Source organism: Pectinophora gossypiella, chromosome 5, assembly GCF_024362695.1.
Source record: "Pectinophora gossypiella chromosome 5, ilPecGoss1.1, whole genome shotgun sequence".
Lineage (NCBI taxonomy): Eukaryota > Metazoa > Arthropoda > Insecta > Lepidoptera > Gelechiidae > Pectinophora > Pectinophora gossypiella.
This window is the reverse complement of record NC_065408.1, coordinates 4,482,558-4,502,509: the sequence shown is the minus strand read 5'-3', so window position 1 is coordinate 4,502,509 and position 19,952 is coordinate 4,482,558. Positions and strand designations below refer to the sequence as shown.

Below are 19,952 nucleotides of genomic sequence, written 5' to 3'. Positions count from 1 at the left end.
ACAGTTTTATATGCTATTTGAAAAGGCAAACCACACAACCATCCATGTGGTTATGTGTTTGGTTTTCAAACACATAACCATCCTTTTTAGTTATAAACAGTTATCAAACATATTAAAACAAACCTACAAAGGTCAAATATCTACCAAGAATACTGATTACAGAAATTGCAATGTTATTCGTCCAAGACCACAAAAGCGATATTTATGTTTACAAAGCAGAAACACTGTTACCCCAACAACTTGTTTATGCAGAGATATGAAGTTGGTTTGCAGTAATCGAGTTTACTCGATTCGAACGACCGGTATCGACAGGCGTTGCTAGATAAAAGAATATATTTCCAATGCTGAATAGGAACCGTAATCGCAGCGATTTTATATACAAGAGTTATTTGTTGGGTAAAACTGTGGAGCTGTTTTGTCAAGGGCAAAGAAACTTTATTCAGATTTTGAACTTTATTTAGTCATTTTATAGCTGATATAATATACAAGTTATTAATTACACCGTAATGAAACAAATTTGGGGTATGATTCAGATCATGATTATGGAGCCGTGGTAGTCCTGTTGGTAGAACGGTTGCCTCTCAGTTTGAGGTCGCTGGTTCGAATCCAGCACATGCCTAAACCAATGATTGTCGAATTTGTTTTCGAATTCACATTTAGATCATAAATAATTATCACGTGCTCAGCGGTGGGGGAAAACATCGTGAGGAAACCCACATTCCGGAGAAATGCATTTTTCGGAGGTATGTGATCTAGGACCTAACCTGTATTAGGGTGGTTTTCCTTCCGCGGGCTGGAAAGTCAGACAGGCAGTCGCTTCTATAAAAAATCGGACCTGTCAAATCTTCAAGTTAGGTAAGCGGACCCTGTGAAAAACGGTATAATGCTAGGGAGGTGATGCTGATGATTCAGATTATGATTTTGAGTTGGTATCAAGTGGAATTTCCTACCGGCAAATTCGTAACTTATAAACCCAATCATTAATAATCTTGAAGTCTTCTAGACGAGACTGAAGAAACAGTGTCAAGGCCACATCGTTTCTTGCTAAAAGCGTAACATTGTAGTCAAACGCCATTTTGTAGTAAATTAAAAAAAAACTGCAGTATTTCTACGACAACGCTCGACGTTTTCATGCCTCTATTATTTTTTTTAAATAGGTCAGTCGTCTGTTCCACTTACCGTTAATTCCATAAAGAGACAAGCGCTGAGTCAGATGATAATAGATTAAGTTCGAGTAGTTTATGTAAACATACATACATACATGAACTCACGCCCGTAATCCCTAATGGGGTGGGCAGAGCCACAAGTAATTAAAGACAACTTGCAGCCACTGTTGATACGAAGTCCAAAGATGGATATGATGAACCTTATGGTGATAAGGGATCAGCCTATCGCCCATAACATTAGTCCATCATGTTAGAGGACACATCATGTTAGAGGTTTTTACGACATGCCCGGGAAGAGAAGCAGCTGAACGTGAGTAGTTTATGTAAAGCAATTATAATAATTACAAATAAGAATTTCCTTTAATGGACTTTAAGGGAACAAGAAGAAGAAGCATTCATTTTTGTTTGATGAGAAAGAAGGATAGACGATGGGCATGAGCACAGCGGTAACGGAGTGGAAGCCCAGTAGGGCTAACATGCGCAAAATGCATGCATGCATGCTGTGCATGTGATATAATTTTATCACGGTCATTTTATCGAATCTAACGATATAAGTCGTGTGGTTCTGTCAAAATACGAACAAAATCACGTGACACGCATGTTAGGGGAAAAAACAAACTTATCGATTTCGACAAAATTTAATGAATCGATCGATAATTTTATCACATTGCGCATGTTAGCCTTGCAGGATGAAAAATCATCAGTGGGTAGACTAGGAGATTGGTGGTTCGACCATGTGGTAGAGATGGTTACAAGGTCACGGATGAGATTGACACAATTTAAAACCTATTTGTTTTGACAAAACAAACAACAACAATAAAGTTAAATAAAAAAGTTCAGGTAAACATTTGGGGTTTTAATTATTTAAGCATTAGAGTTCGGTTTATCATGTATAAAGATCGATGACAGACTGACCTAAATCCCGTTTCTATGAGAGGTCTCCACCGGGAATGAGTAGTATCCAACTAGTCAAATCAGTTACTTTTGAACTAAACGTCAATAAACCAAATTACAATGGAAGTTGTATGAAAAAGTACCCTGTGACGTCATAAAACCGATGATCGCTGGGGCGGAAAGTTCCTCGAATGGCGACCACGTGTCGGACGACGCTCAGTGGGTAGGCCCGCTACAAGGTGGACCGACGATCTGGCGAAGGTTGCGGGAAGCCGCTGGATGCGGGCAGCGCAGGACCGATCGTCGTGGAGATCCTTGGGAGAGGCCTATGCCTAGCAGTGGGCGTCATAGGGTTGATAATGATGACGTCATAAAAAAGTGACAAAATGTAGCACATATTATTACATTTTTCTTTATTGAAATTTTTAAATAACTTAAATATAAAAAATATATTTTTTTGTTACCTTTGATCTGTCTTCATTTATTTATTAATCAGTATATCATAATTTATATTGGACCTAGGAAACTCCCTAATTGAACATACGAATTCCAGATCGCGAACTCAAACGCTGTATCTACTCAGCTCATCATCATCTTACATTATCGTATATTGAAAAGCCTTAAATCAATAGACAATGCATCGTTTAAGATTTATTTATTTATTTATTTATTTATTTTTAATTTCAAAATAATTTCAAAAAAATTTGACAGCCTCCGTAGTCTAGTGGTTAGAGCGTTAGGCTCACGATCTGGAGGTCCGGGTTCGATTCCCGATGGGGACATTGTCGAAATCACTTTGTGAGACTGTCCTTTGTTTGGTAAGGACTTTTCAGGCTTGAATCACCTGATTGTCCGAAAAAGTAAGTTGATTCCGTGCTTCGGAGGGCACGTTAAGCCGTTGGTCCCGACTATTAGCCGTAAAAACACCTCCACCAACCCGCATTGGAGCAGCGTGGTGGAGTATGCTCCTTACCCCCTCCGGTTGATTGAGGGAAGGCCTGTGCCCAGCAGTGGGACGTAAATAGGCTGTTTATGTTATGTATTTTTAATTTTCTTTATTTACTTATATCTAACAGTACAAACATATCACCATTACAAGCGGACCCAATGCGATGATGGAAAAGGAAGGTTCCTATGAAAAACCTAATAAACATGAATATAAAATTCACAAAAATGAATAAAAAACATATGACAGAAATTAACAACTTTACAAACAATATTAATAAAAAAAATATAAAATTAACCATTATTTAAAATTATTTAAAGTAGAATTAAGAAAAATCTAAGTGGTACGGTCTAAAATCTTAATAACAGCTCTAATTCCACCATGTGTATATATGTACGGTCACGAGAATTAATATGGTATACACTTTGGTACCATGTCACATTAACTTTTTTGACAAATTGAACTGTAAGTCTCACTAAATGTCGAATATGTTAGTGCGACAGTGTCCTAAAGTGGGTACATTATATTGCTCATGACTGTAGGTACATAAAATATGACTACAGGCCTTTGAGGCCTATGTCCAGCAGTGGGTGTCGTACGACTGATGATGTACATATGATTGAATGTCAAATGTTAGGCCATCCCATTACTAGATTAGATAGATAGATAGAAAACATGACATTTCAAATGTTGACCTTAGGGACCTTTTCCACGTGCCGTCACCGTGACCTTACCCCTAAGGTTGAGGTCAATATATTGTAGGAAAGAAAAGATAAATTACCCCGAATATGTCGAAGTAGGTTCATTTTCACGTAGGTAACGGAAATCAAATTAAACGTTACGCCTTCCGTGGAAGTTCTGGGTTCGATTCCCTGTGGGGATATAATCACAAAAAATTAGATATCTAGTTTGGTTAGGACCTTAGGACATTGCAAGCTGATCACCCGTTTGTTGTTGCTACGGAATGCATGTTAGTCCATCCTGGCTACTTTTTACTTAAATAAATAATTATGTACATCACATTATCCGTTTCAGGGGCCTTTGGCAGCTCATTACCATTAAGGTTCAAGATATCCATCTTAGGACTTCGTATCAACAATGACGGCAAGTTCTGCAAGGCAAGGATGGTTTTCTGATCTGCTCACCCTATTAGCAATTACGGACATGCATTTATGTCCACACATACTTACGTAATGAGGGAATTTCCAGGCTAAGTTTCTCAAAAAAAAATATAGATGGCGCTGTACAGATTTTCCTTCCCGGGACCTCTGGATCGTGAGCCGAACGCTCAAACTGGACTACGAAGGCCGAAAAACGATAATAAACTCGCTTAAAATATATAGTATTGGCACAAAATAACATAGCTGTCTATGATGAGGGCTTTTTGGCGGGAACGGGAATGGGACAGTTGCTTTCTTCATTGAATAATCTAAATAATTAATACGAAGTGGTGTTTTGTGGTTAATGATCGCATTAAGTTAGTCGGAAGACATTCGCGACAGTGTTATTACCTATATCGGAGTATTCAATAAACAAAGTGTATCTGCCTATTTTCGCTTCGTGCCAAGAAGCCGCTTCATAACTTGAAAGTTTATGCGGACTTTTGAGTTAATTCGTTTGGGGTTCGGAGTAGGAGTCTACTCCGAGGGTGGGGGCTTAGGTTTCATCATCATCACCTTTCATCATATAAGACAACAAATACGTAAGACATGGCTGTATGGGCATAGTTCCTTTGCCTTACCCTTCGGGGAAAACCAAAACAAAAAAAATGTCTATGGTGATATGTCAATACCATTATTATTATATTATTTTATTCGATTTTACAAGGTGTTAGTGACGTCGTAACGAAATCTTTGAGGGATGATTCAGACCAATGAGTTGATATCTAGTGAAAAACGGGATAGTGCTAGGGAGATTATGATACGGCTCGGTGACGTGTGGGTACTTAGACCATCTTGCGATGGATGTATCTCTGACTACCCGATTGGGATAAGTCAGGCGCTTATGATATGTCATATTGTAGTACCTCTGTTCATTGGTGCACGGGGTTAACGGACCCCGTGAAAATGGGATAACGCTAGGGAGATGATTTAACGAATACTTTCGGACAACACAATCATTGTGCAAAGTGTATATATGAGTGTCCTTTATATGTGTCCTTTGTATGTATTTGAGTGAACTTTCCGTCGCAAAAGTATGGAACTGAAAATATTAAAAAAATCACTAGTCTGTTATTAATTTTCCGACGCGAAATTCGGCTGCAGTAACTGTCAGTACTATTCAGAGGCGGAGGACAGGAGTCCTAGTACCTACGGCTTTGAAATAGTCTACTCTGGGCGCCATCCCACTCGCGTCAGAGTACTACGGGACGGAAGGCAAGAGGGAAACCACTGCCCTATTTTTCCCTAAAAAGTAGCATGGAGAATGCTACATCGATAAGAGCGTGGCTCTTAAACTAGTGATGATGATATCTGATAATAAATAAATTATAAATACGTAAATAAAACTAAAATACTGTACATCAAAGTTTACAAAATATTCACCCTTTGCAAGTGTCCAATTTGGATTCACTCCACACGCGGACACCTCATTAGGACTGCATTTTATGATTGATATGAAAGTTTGCGAGGGGTGATGACGTCATACAAAACAGAATTTTGGGGTGAATAACACGAGTGACGCGTCGCGTGGCGAATTTTATCGATTTGTTGGGAGTCGAGATGCTTCCATCTCAATTTTGAGGAAAATTCTGTGGTTTTTCTATCAGTGAATTTAATAATAAAAAAAGAGTTTTATTTCTGTAAATCTATAACAAACAAGTTACAGGGGCTTTCCTAAAAGTAGTCGGATGACACTTGTGATGGGAATGCCTCGCTCTTCCAACGCAATCAGTACAATTTGATTTACACTACTGTCTAGGCTTATCCAAAACTTAGGTAAATTAAACATGTACGTGTGTGTGTGTGTGTGTGTGTGTGTGTGTGTGTGTGTGTGTGTGTGTGTGTGTGTGTGTGTGTGTGTGTGTGTGTGCGCGTGTGTGTGCGTGTGTGTAACCGTGTGCGTGTGTGTATGTGTGTGTGAGTGTATATATATAATACAAAGCTGTTGTAATTATGACATCGCACCCCCCGTGGAAAAACGCAGTAAGTGGACTAGCGACATTTTTTTTTTATTGCACCATTCAATTCAGCGTACACGAATACACCTTCTCACAAATTTTCATTAAGATATCAGTAAAAATGAAGAAATTATTACAAAAACAATGAAATTGTGCAACATTGATAAAAATATTTTTCCCCCATAATAAGAAAGTAAGTATAAATACGTGATTTTTTTTTGGTATTTTCCCATATAGTAAAGTCATAATAACACTTACTTCGATTTTACACGAAAGTTTTTTAGGATGGTCGAGTCGTAAGTAAACGTACTGACATGTTTCACGACATTATACGACACGACAGTGGTTGTACGTCTAGTTACTTCGTTATTCCACGAATGTTTTAGCGTTACTATTTGTTGTAACTCCAGCTACTTGCCTATTCTGCGAATCTTTTAGCGTAACGGTTTGGTGTAAATATAATCACGTAGTTTTTTCCAAGCAAGGTTTGATATTACTATTACGTTATTTCATTTATCTTCATTTTTCGATGATATATTTTACACTATACTCTTCGTAAATATGAATACAACTCTTTTAAAGACAATAATTTGAATCATTTGTCGTGTTATTCTAATTACCTGCAAATATAGACTACTTATTAATGTCCTAAGTAAATATACTTACTTATCACTAGCGTAAATCCCTATGTTTTATTTGGTTACTGTACTTACGCCGTGCCAGCGGCGGCGGGCTGCACACTCAAAGAGAGGTATTAGAAAGATATTAGAGAGGTATTACATCTATCCACCAATTTTTCGTCAATCTCGACTTTTTATTCAACCAAAAATCGACCCTATTATTACTGTACTGTGATTGTATTATTGTACTGTGCTGATTGTGGTTTTACCACGGTAAAACCAAGATCACCTATAGACAAAATTATTGCCGACGAAGTTTATAAAAAACGACCTTATTATTATTGCACTGTGATCGTTATTTGTAGAGTGAAAGCTGATTGTCTATTTGTGATCGTAGTTTTACCACGGTATTCCGTCAGTCAGCATACGGCCCTACAAATAACGATCGCATTGTAGTAATAATGAGATCGATTTTTGTTAGAATAAAAAGTCATGATTGACGAATGTTAGATAGATGTAATAATTATCTCTCTATTTAATTTGTTCATGGACGCTACTCGAAGCGTGCATATCTTTGTGTGGAAGTAAAAAACCCAAGGATTATACGTATGCTCAACTTGGACAAAATCGAAGATGGTGAGTTATTTACTTATAAATAGACTAGCTAGATTTTAGGTACCTATTACCTTACCTACTTAGTATATTACTATTTATTAGACTATTAATATTATAAATATTTTGTTTTGTAAGGTTTACACAGAAGCAGATCCTACCTACCTACCTGACGACCTACTTGACGTAAGTTGGTTTGGTTAATGCGTGATGATGATTGCACTGCTCTGTACTAATTATTAAAGTAAACTAAGCATGCCTATGTGCCTATTCGGTGCTTTTAATCTATAAACTAACTACCTATTTAAATTGGGGTGTGCCGTTTTTGTACATTCGCTATCACCTGGCATAGCACCTGGTATATGAATAAAATAAAGATATTTGAACAAAAAACTGTTACGTGATCAACTGTAGTATTTCGGCGTGGTTGTGAATTATCTACCTAGGTATATAAGTTAACTTTTGCAAAAACACCCTTGATTTTGTTGTTATTTGTGCGCTTGAGTTTGATATACATTTTATTATTAACGCATTGGTACTAACCTTCTATTTAATACCTAAATAACGATAAAATATCTAGGTTTGTGTCTAATTTTTAGGGTGATTTGGTAATGGGTCCTTTTTATTGCTTAACGTCTATTAAGTACCTACCTACAAACAATGTATTTAAACCATTATGTTACAATTAACAGATTCCACTAATACTGCAACCCAATCCAGTACAACCCAGTGGAAGAATGACCAGAAATGCAAAAATATTTCAAGAAACTATGGGATATCTTCTCGTCGTAGTCAACATGAGACACATTCTCTTGAAGGTTCGTATGTACCTATCCGTATCCTACTAAAGTTCTTCTCTCGTGTGGGTTGAGACAATAATTGACTGACCTCATCAACCCTGGTATCAGGGTTACTACTGAGCCGCTATAGGTCCATGACATGCCTCATGTAACGACGACATACCTGCATACTTAATTAAGCCGCAACCGACTGCCTAACGTGCCCTCCGACGCACAGATCATCTTACTTTTGGGCAAAAAAAATAATATTAGTACCATTTCTGATTTACGACTTGGCCGGGAAGCTAAGCAGCTGAAAACGTTCCATGTTTTGTATGCCGAAATATCCTTTCAATATTTGTATTCTAGATTGATATAGGTATTTACCTACTAACCTGGAAGCGGCGCGTGGTAAAGTTTCTCTGAAATAGTCAGTGCCTGTGTATTTATGGTATAATTATTCTGTCATTTTCCTCTTATCATAACAACCACAGATATATTTTTGATTTGCTTAATGTAGTTTTTTCTAGAGTTATCTCCTATGCAAACCAACTGGCTTTTATGGGGTTTTAGCCAAGTTGCAAACGATTAAGTACGTAAAACGACAGTGACAGTGATTTGAGAGATTGACATGTAATCACATACATTTTTATCACTGACACTGTCGCTTTTCGGATACGTTGGAAAATTGGCTCATCTCTAAGCTTACTATAATAGGTATTAATGGTTGTTTTTTCTTTTTAGTAATTTATTATCATACTTAATAGTTTTTTATATTTTGTCATTTGCAGGTTCTACCGAAAAGCAAAGAGGGGGTGATCGGAAAGGAGCAAAATGTTCAAGAAAACACTTAATGACTAACTGTGATAACTGAAAATGAAGGTTTTTCTAATAAAGGCAAGTGCCATACCGTATTAATATATTTTGTGATTATGCATGTATTAATTAATAAACGTTTTAAAATTAAAAGTTGGATTTTAATTACAAATAGAAATAACTCCCTGAAAACTAAAAACCCATGCGGGTCAAACGGCTTTCGGCACAGCTAGTAAATAAATATTTTTTTTTAATACAAATTAGAATAAACACTTAATTTAACACTGATTTTATTTGTTTCAATATACAGGGTGGCCCAAAAGTTCACGTTCAAAATGAAAAATTTGATGGAGGGGCTCATTAGCTACCAGAAACACCCCCGTGTATGTTCAGCGATTATTTACGGTTTAGGAGATATGACCCATTTTACACCTTTTTCTTGATTTTCTATCTTACTTCAGAAATCATCATTTTGTCGCTATCCCTTTCTTAATAATTCTAATTTTTTCTTTCTAATTTCTAATTATTTTGCTTCATAACTATGCCTAAGTATGTGTATCGCTAGGTGATAAAATAAAAACAATCGAATGAAAGATAAAAAAGTCATTGGAAGTTGGAAGTCAAAGTGAGAATTCGTCTAAAATTGTTACAGTTGTAAGTCTTCGCCGAAGAATAATAAACACATGAGATTTTCATGAACCCTGAAAGTGTTTTTAAAAACTGCTCCATTTAATAGGCTTTTAGACACATCCAAAAAAGTACCCTTAATAGGGGCATAAAACTAAGTAATTAGCCCTCAAAGATTGCAAGACAGACAGATTTTATTTTAGCATCTTATAGTATGAATCACCAACAGTGTTTGGGGATAACTTTTTCCTTCATTACAATATGAATACCAAAAGTGACTGCAAGTTTTGTCTTCAGACTGTTGCTATGTCTACCCTGTTAGCGATTATGAGCGTGATTTTTTTTATTGAAAATGTGTCTTTGACCACAAAGGTAGTTAAAGGTTGTTAAAGAACAACGTTAGAAAGAAGCAGCTACCTACATTGTATGAGAATGTAAATTTTTCCTTCAAATCTGTCTATCTTGCAATCTTTGAGGTCTAATTATTTAGTTTATTGCTTCTATTAAAGGTACTTTTTTTGATGTGTCTAAAAGGCTATTAAATGGAGCAGTTTTTTAGAGATACCTAGCTACTTTCAGCGTCCATGCCAATCTCATGTGTTAATTATTCTTCGGCGAAGTTTTAACAACTGTGACAATTTTGGTCCAATTCTCACTTTGACTTCCAATAACTTTTTTTTTGTCTTTGATTTGACTGTTTTTATTTTTTTACCTAGCGGTATATATCTTTAGACATAGTTGTGAAGTAAAATAAAATAATTATTAAGAACGGGATAGCGACAAAATGATTATTTCTGAAGTAAGGTAGAAAATCTAGAAAAAGGTACAAAATAGGTCATATCTCCTAAACTATAAATAATGGCTGAACATACATGGGGGTGTTTCTAGTAGCTAATAAGCCACTCTATCTAATTTTTCATTTTGAACTTGAAGTTCTGGGCTACCCTGTATAATGTATGAGCATACATACTTCTACATTCTAGACTAACCCCTGCAACAAACAAGTATTTAAAGATACATACAATTATTTTGAGATATTTCCTTATTAAAAAAGCAATTTCTATAGTTACACTATCAAAGATCATTTACTTTCACGTGGAACAAATAGGTTTCTCAACTTACGCAAAACATGTTGTTAAAATTTTTCGTGTAAGAACGAAGTAACTAATACTTACAACATCCGAGTAAGATGAAATCGGAAGGTGAACAACGTTGTAGGTAAAGTTACAACTGTCAATGTTGTTTGCACTACGTAATAATAAAGCAGTATCTGTACTTACAACGGAACGTTTGATTATAGTTTCGTGGAATATCTACGCAACCGTGTTTTTTTAATTTTTTTTCAAATATACACAATTAATTAAAAATTAATAAATGTGGGTCAATCCGGGCTACTTTTTGCTATTATTTTCTCTTTGAAGGTTATTTCCAGGACTTATAACTAATTAGTAGGACAGTTTTTTTTAGCTCCTGAAAAGTTGATAAAATCAACTTACTGCGTTTTTCCACGAAGGGTGCGACATGTTAAATTACGAAACGGCCTCTGCGGTCCATTGGTTGAGCATTAGCTTCACAATCCGTAGGCCCTCAGTTCGAATTCCGATGGGGACATATCACAAAAATCACTTTGTGATCCCTAGATTGCTTAAGATATTACAGGCTGATCACTTGTTCGAAAGTAAGATGATCCGTGTCGAAAGGCACGTTAACCTGTTGGTACCGGTTACTACTTACTTTTGTAAGTACGTAGTCCTTACATGAACCATGTAAGGGGTCTTTGGTGGCACAATAATAATCCTTACACCAGGGTTGATGAGGGGTAATCCACCTCACAACCCTCACGATAGAAGACGAAATAGAACATTATTAAATTGTAAATGGTCGGGTTTTTTATTTGTCGAGACTTATATTGTAGATTTTGTTTCAAATGGCAATTAATTCTCTCTTTCCGCTATAAAATGAGTAAAGGAGTTAATAGTCAACGTTTTTATATGGTTTGCTTACGTAACCATTTGACAGGTCCAGTTTTATACAGAAGCGACTGTGATCGACTATATTATATTTTAAGAGTTTGCTATAGGTATCATACACGTTGACGCGTTCACTGTGTAACTGAAAATTTGATATCGACACCTCACGTGCAATGTTATTTTTCGATAAACACATTGGAATAATTAAAGCACATAATAACTGGTTCTTACCGCGTTTAAATGGGGATATGAGACTCGCGTAAACTTAAAACAATGTGTAAACACATTGGAATTTATGTACATAGACACACTATGATAAGAAAAAAATGTGCCCCACAAATTTATTCCCTCGTATCGTCGTTGCCAATTTAAAATCTATTATGTGCTATCGGGTCAATTTTACAGAAATTAAAAAAAACTTCCGCCTGTATTTTTTTGCATAACTGTGTTAATAAATATTGAAAGATAATTGATATATACGTACATAAGAGTTTGTACTGAATGTTTTAGGAGCAAAATACTATTCGATCCTGACAAAAAAGAAATTTGGGGAGAGCGACACATTGGCAACGACGGTAGGTGGTTCATAGACAGTAAACGTGTTAAATAATCGGATTAGTTTTGCTAAGATAACTACCAGCCGCTTAGTTAGTATATAATTTAGTTCAAACACCACAATCTTGACTTTCGCCAATGTCAACCTAAAATAAATTGACATTGATATAAATTTTCGCTTAAATACGCTCATTTACACCAATTTGGTTATAGAATAATTAAGGTAAATTCAGCAGTTCGATTTAGCGTTAATTGATCATGTCTAATGTCACAAATTCAGCAAGAAACAGAACAAGGCGTTTTAAAGGTTATTGGGAGTTTCACACTAGAAGCGATTCGGACCAAAATAACGATGAATCGCCTATAATCTTTTGCGTAATGGGGCGATTAGAACTAAGATTTAAAACATGGGCGTAGATCTTTCTTCTTAGGACTAATAACTTTTTATAGAATGACCTTTTAAACACACTACATTTTTAACTTTTTGTAGCGGTCTCAAATACCTCGTCAAAAGAACATATAGAGGTATTTCAAACCGTTTTGTGGTCCGAAGTTTATCTATCAAAGAGAAAACTGGACAATTCACCCCGCGGTCCGAATCGATCGTGGCACGAAACGCCGAATAATCCGTTTTCGGCGTTTTAATTGAAATACTCTCAAGAACAGAATTGCGTAAACCCACTATTTCAATACTGTTTACAAGTAAGTAGTTGCTTTTGAATTAATTTCAGCTGAAGATGACAGGGATTGTATTAATCGCTAATTGGGTGGGTTTTCGGAATTTATTTATTATTTCGTCTCAGAACCAAGCCGGTGGACCACAGGACACAGTTTTTACACATTTCCTCGGCTGATGGTTGTCTGGAAGAAATCGCTTAAAGCGATAAAGCCGCCATTTGCCATGGACCATGGATTAGGTCCAAAATAATAGAAAACAGTCACAAAAGAGCCTTAACTAGGTCCATGCTTATGTTATGTTAATCTCTTATACAACCTAACCGATTTCTGAAACTCACAAATAAAAATTGACATTAGTTCTGAGTGCTATACCTAAGCAATATTTTTGATATCTGAGGTCCATGTGGATGGATTTCGGGCAGAAAGCTAGTTTTTTTTTTCATTAAAATCACTGTCGCAGCAATATTACCAGTTCTAATTAAATATCGTTAAGGCAGGTCTTTGACTATCCAACTTTGACAGTCGGCCTCAAAATCCAATTAGACACATCGACGAGAGAAAATTGTTTAACGTTGAAACCAGATAAGGATTCTTCCGAATAGTTTGCGCTGTCAACATTTTCAGTTTCGTATGGGATTACAAACAAACTGATAATATTGCTGGAACAGTGATTTTAATTAAAAACTAGCTTTCTGACAGATATCCGTCCACGTGGACTATCACTCAACAAATTGAAATTGACGTTTGTTTTATAAATTTGAAAAATTCTTATGACGTCATCACAAGAGTTTGGCGTGTATAATTCCAAAAACAAACAACAAAATAACAAAACAATCATGATAAAAACACAAAAACTGAAAAGAAAACAAAACAAAACGTGAACGTGAGTTGTGACAAAAAACTGAAAATTCTAACAGCGCGTACGATTCTAAAGAAACCTGATCTGCTTTCAGCTTAAAACGCCTAGTTTCTGGACGCAGAACAGAGTAAAGGTCGGTTTGGCATTTGGGTTCACTTTCTCTTTATTATTGGAGAGGAATGTGAAGATTTTGGGACCAATTAAAATTTCAACGAAGAAAATTACAGTAATAACTAGTACAACGCGATCGATTGTATTTATTTCATATCAGTCACCATACAGGATATTACAACGAGGGGCATTGTAACGAAAACTTTCTTAATCTGAGTTGGTATCATGTGTAATTTTTCATCGCAAACTTATAGAACTGAAAATAATTTAAAAAAATACTTACTAAAATGTTCATGAATTTTCCAATAGGAAATTTGCTTGATATCAACTCAGAATCATAGTCTGAATCATTCCCCTCAGTATTTGTTACGGTGTCACTAACACCCATGTCCCATACACACTCGGATGGCTATTTATTTTTATTTCACTTTATGTTTACTTACTCAGAATTTATTATGAGCTAAATCGTCCCCCTCAATATATGTTACGATGTCATTAATACATATATATTAAAGTAAACACATTCTTCTTAGTGCATAACCATAATTTAAGGCTATGTCTCACATTTAAAATTCATCCTCCAAATGATTGAAAGAAGGCATGTGCTCAACTATTGGGACATACACTATATTGGGCTATTTACGTCTTTGTATATCTCACTGTTGGGCAAAGGCTTCCCGTTCTTCTTCGAGATATCCATGTCCTGTTTCATCCTACCAGCTAATCTAGAATCCATTCCCTTCATCGTCGTCGGGATCTGCCTCAAGGTCGACGGCCGTCTAGGGTCCAGGTGGACGCGAATCGTTACTCTTACTATGCTATTGGCAGTTGTTACTAAAAAGACCGGACCAGAAATATCTTCAGGTTAGGTAAGCAGACTTAGCAGAAATGAGAAAACGCTGCTACGATGATGCTTTATTGAATTCAGTGTCATCTACCGATAGGCCAGTATGTAGCGATAGTATTGGTCTTTGTATCGATAGTATTTAGTAGAATTTCAAGGTCAATAATCGATACTCTAACTGTCAATAGTTCGGCAACAGTAGTTGAATCCTCACAATCACTTGTTTACATCATATCCACACACCAAGCAAAACCAGGAAGTAAATCTGGTCCCTTCACCACCTTATCACCATCTGCAGATGTGTTATCGATCATTTGATTCTCAGCTCGTCATTTGTTCGCGCGACATTCGCGCAGTCATCAATCAAATGCCTCTACGTGACACCCTCTAATCACAACACGGAGTTAGATAGAGCCTCGGATGAGATTTCCTTTGTCGAGTTAATAGGGGACTTTATGCAATTATTGTTCAGCGAGAACCATTATAGGAGTAGCAGCCGTAGCATGGAACCGTGTTGTGGCATATAATACAATAAATTAGTCAATAGAACGGCCTCCGTGGCCCAGTGGTTGAGAGTTGGACTCACGATCTGGAGGCCCCGGGTTCGAATCCCTTTGGGGACATATCACAAAAATCACCTTGTGATCCCATTTTGGTTAGGATATTACAGGCTGATCACCTGATTGTTCGAAAGTAAGACGATCCGTGCTTCGGAAGGCACGTTAAGCCGTTGGTCCCGGTTACTATTTTACTGATGTAAATGTTGTAATTAATGATGTAAATCGTTACACGAGCCATGTCAGGAGCCTTTGGCGGCTCAATAATAACCCTGACATCAGGGTTGATGAAGTTGGTATTCCACCTCATAACCCACACGATAAGAAGAAGAAGTCAATATAATGTTTCTGCTTGAGCCATGTCACATTTAGTGGCTCAATAATATGGCACCAAGGTTGGCGAGGTCGATCGCTGAACTTGCCACCAATACAAAGAAGTTGGTTCGTTTATCAAATCAAATCAAAAATTATTAATTCGGACAACATAAGATCCATAGGGTTAGTGACAAAAACATACATACTAAGTTAGTTTACAAAATAAGGTGGACATCCCCATCAGGTGGCACATTAAGGGCGAATCGTATTTATCGGCAATCGCATTCAGGAATCTGTTGGAGCTGCCGCGCACTCGTTCCAACAGTGAAGCAACTCCCTTACGCAAAATTGCATGGAAACCGTCCACTCGTGCCTCCGCGAACATTCCAGAGGCGCTACAGTATCGCGGCAAACCGATCAGAACCTGAAATGCGTTTATCTCATCGCGCGATATGCGTGGGCTACTAATACCTTTAGAGTGAATAAGAAACGTAGAACGCATTCAGCTGCTTATATGGCTATATTAAGAACTGGATGAGGGGTTGTACCTATTCTAACAATAAATATCAAAGGCCTGTTCATTCTGTCAGCATACCACAACTCGCACACTCCATACAAAAGTATCATACCTACCGCGTGCCGTCTAACGCATAATTACGAGTGAGACGCAGGCCGCGCTCTCACCTTCTTACTCCTCAGCGGCTTAGGACAACTTGAGACTAAAGTAAGACCCAGAGGGAATGAGGCGCCCGATATGAATTATTGCGGGGCGGGAAGTTACCGTTCCATACGTAGTATAATTATTCTTTATTATATGACCACCGAATTAAAAATAACAAGGCGACTCTAACTATTTATGTCTTAAACTTTTCTGAATTTTATTGACTTATACTAAGTAACTTACCACTTGGTATATAAAGCCTCATCCTTTTGTGAAGTTTCGTAGTCTTGGAAGGGTTGAGGGACAGAATTTCCTTGTATCGGCAAAACGATCTTGACAGGACAATCATTTGTCTTCGCCTGACCGTCGACATTCAAGCTACAAGAGGGTTACAAGGGAATTTTAGTAAACAGACACTGCTATAAGTAACGTTAAATTCTATTGGTTTCGGTTTGGGTTGTAGAATGTTTTAACACGATCACTTTGCCCGGATAAACTTTTAGAAGTAGATATTTGAGGCTCCTGGCACACATTTTTTTAGACATCATCGTAGTATATTTAATACAACTTACAATTTAAGTGTAAACAATTATAGTTAGTACAGTTTTCTAGAGAAGTTAAATTATGATTAACAAGTATCCCCCTAGCGAAACCCCTTTTACAGGGTCCGCTCACCTAACCTGAAGATTTGACAGGTGTGGTTTTTTTACAAAAGCGACTGCATGTCTGACCTTCCAGCCCGCGAAGGGAAACCCAGCCCAATGCAGGTTAGGTCACATACCTCCGAAACGTATCTCGGGTATGTGGGTTTCCTCACGCGCGGTGTTTCTTCCACAATCACCGCTGAGCGCGTAATAATAATCATAAAATGCTGAGGTGATAATCATTTATGACCCAAAAATTAATTCGAAAACAAATTCGACAATCATTGGTTTAGCCTGTGCTGGATTCGAAAATGCGAACCTGCCTCTCTCTTTGAATAGGGACACGTTCTACCAACTGGGCTACCACGGCTCTAACTGCGTCCCTCTTGTGAGCATATGTGAGTGCTCTACTGATGCACCCACACATTTTACTATTACAATAAACATAACATAAACTGCCTATATACGTCCCACTGCTGGGCATAGGCCTCCCCTCAATCAACCGGAGGGGGTATGGAGCACACTCCACCACGCTGCTCCACTGCGGGTTGGTGGAGGTGTTTTTACAGCTAATAGCCGGGACCAACGGCATAACGTGCCCTCCGAAGCACGGAATCATCTTTCAGGTGATTTCAGGTTATTCAAGCCTGAAAAGTCCTTACCAAACAAACGACAGTCTCACAAAGTGATTTCGACAATGTCCCCATCGGGAATCGAACCCGGACTTCCAGATCGTGAGCCTAACGCTCTATCCACTAGACCACGGAGGCTGTTATAATTAGGCTGTTAATGGTGCTAATTCCTGTAAATACCATCTAATTTTATTTTAAGTTATATCTGTCATTTTCTTATCCGCCGAAAAGGAAAGGGACGGGTAATCGACAAGCATAAAATTTATGGAACACACGTCAATTTTAAGCACAAATCTAAACCAACCGTCTAAAAATTTTACATCCGTCAATAACCCGACACAGTTAAGTAGACAGCACGTCAAACGGATTGCATACCAGCGACGTACCTTTTGATTCGCCCGGGTTATTCATTCATTTACTCATTCTTCCTAAAATTAAGAGCTGTGAATCATCCGTCCCTTTCCTTTTCGACGGATATGAAAATGACGGATATAACTTAAAATAAAACAAGGCGGTGTCTGCAGGAATCGGGGCCACTATTACAATATAATAAAGAATAACACTTCGTATAGAACGGTAACTCTCCGCCCCGCACCAAATGGCATGTACCTAATTCCTAGTTGTACTATTACGTCATCAATGTTAGGTCTAGTTGACTCGCTCGAGTTACATTATACCTTGTTATCTATTATTACCTATAAAAAGAAGAATCTTACTGGTTGACTGTACAATCAACACACAACATCCTAAATACTGGACTTTATAAGTCACGGACGTTTTTTTTTTTTGACGTGACTTTTTGTAGATTTGCCGCAGATGGCATTAACTACTTGGCCGGACAAATGGGGAGCGCTGAAGGCTCTCACCCGGTACAACGTTTAAGACAACAGGCCTGAGGGTGCCCAGTTGGGCGCGAACCTCGGCTCAGGGCGTCGTCTGAGAGGAAAAATATTTGAAAGAATTAACCGACCCTAGTGGGTCGATAGCGATAAGCGCTGAATGAGGGAAATCGTCGACCACGCCGGCGGGGTCGGTATCGGGGTCCTGAAGTGTTTGGTGTCGCGAGCTGATTGGCTGCCTCTATGGCTAGGGTAATCGGGTCGTCGGGATCGTATATTACGTCCTTCGGACGCCGATACTTTACAGTATCGTCCCTAAGCGGGATGTATTCGGAAGCCGCAACTACCAGGGGATTTGGGTGGTGCGGAGCAGAATCGAAAAAACGTTTGGAAGCTAATTTGAGCCATTGGGCAATGGTTGGCAGACCTAGGTCAATGTGCAGATTTTCATTGCGAAGGAACCACGGAGCTCCCGTGGCTTTCCGCATGAAACGATTTTGTATTACCTGTAGACGGTGAATTTGAGAGGGGCTCGCGTGAGCGAGCACGGACGAAAAGCTAGTACGTACTATAATATTACATTTTGTATCTATGAAATGTTATATTACAACAAGTTCATGCAGTTCCAATGAGATATAAATGTAGTTCAGCGTTAGTTGCCTGTAAACCCATAAACTCCCAACTTTCTACAAACAGGGGTAGTGGACAAAGTTTACCACAAAATTAACTATGAAACGGTATACATATTAATACAGGCAAATGTCTATTGTGCAATTGTAACTCTTAGAATTTGTTTCGATTTTCGACATTATCTACTTCCGTTTGTAAGGTTCCACTTAATTTAATGGAATACTTAGTAAAATTTTGTCAAGTTTAAAATATATTGATGATTATTGGTTTTATGTTGGCCAATATTGGCCTTGGTTGGTTTATTTTGTTTTATTGAAATGGCAATAATTTTGAAGCAATGAACATCAATCGAAAGTTACCCGTCAGGAAAGGATGGTGGGGCAGAGGTGGGGAAAAAAAAGGGAGGAAAGCGAAGAGCTGGGCCCCTGCCCAGCCATACCCGCACTACCCTTAGTGCGAGTATGGTTAGTGTGTGTAGGTGTTCTTAAAGTGTATTGCTGTGAAAAATAATAAAAGGTGAAAAAGCACGTGGAGTTTTACTGGCTTCTGAAGTCCCTATACGTTTTACGATCGAAGGTGAAGCTGAAGGTCAAGTGAGGTGGACTCCAGGATAACAGGAATTTAGTACTTATGTAAGGTTTTATTTATTTTCATAATAACTGTGGGACCCATTTGCCTTTTTACTGGCAACACTAATCGGTAGGTAGTGAACTTGGCAGGGCGCAAGCACTCGGAAGGCAGTCTCGTTTGGACGATCGAAATGATCCGACGTCAAAAGCTTCTGTCAATGCTGTAGTAATTGAAGAATATAATTTATACAAGTGTACATTGTGGTTTGTTTTACTGAGATATCCTATACTTACCTTAACAAAGAAAATGTGTACCTCGATTTGTAATACTGACGTCAGTCAGAACCGCGGGTGTATTTCTATATCTCTTTAACGGGTACAATTATAATTCTAAAACCTATGCCAAAGTAAAAATTTTCTTTGTAGATACTTTCTCTTTAACGCAGCATAGCATAGCTTTTAAGTACAAATTTTCTTTATTTAGGTAAAGCAATAACATAATGACCACTT

General features: G+C 37.7%; 1 long non-coding RNA gene across 1 annotated transcript; it reads left to right on the top strand.

Moving 5' to 3' along the window:
- The first annotated feature begins 6,156 nt into the window (after nt 1–6,156).
- LOC126366680 (uncharacterized) lies at nt 6,157–9,000 on the top strand. Its single transcript, XR_007566373.1, has 4 exons — nt 6,157–6,317; nt 7,495–7,542; nt 8,049–8,174; nt 8,927–9,000. It is a non-coding gene; the product is annotated as an uncharacterized LOC126366680 (long non-coding RNA).
- The last annotated feature ends 10,952 nt before the right edge of the window (nt 9,001–19,952 follow it).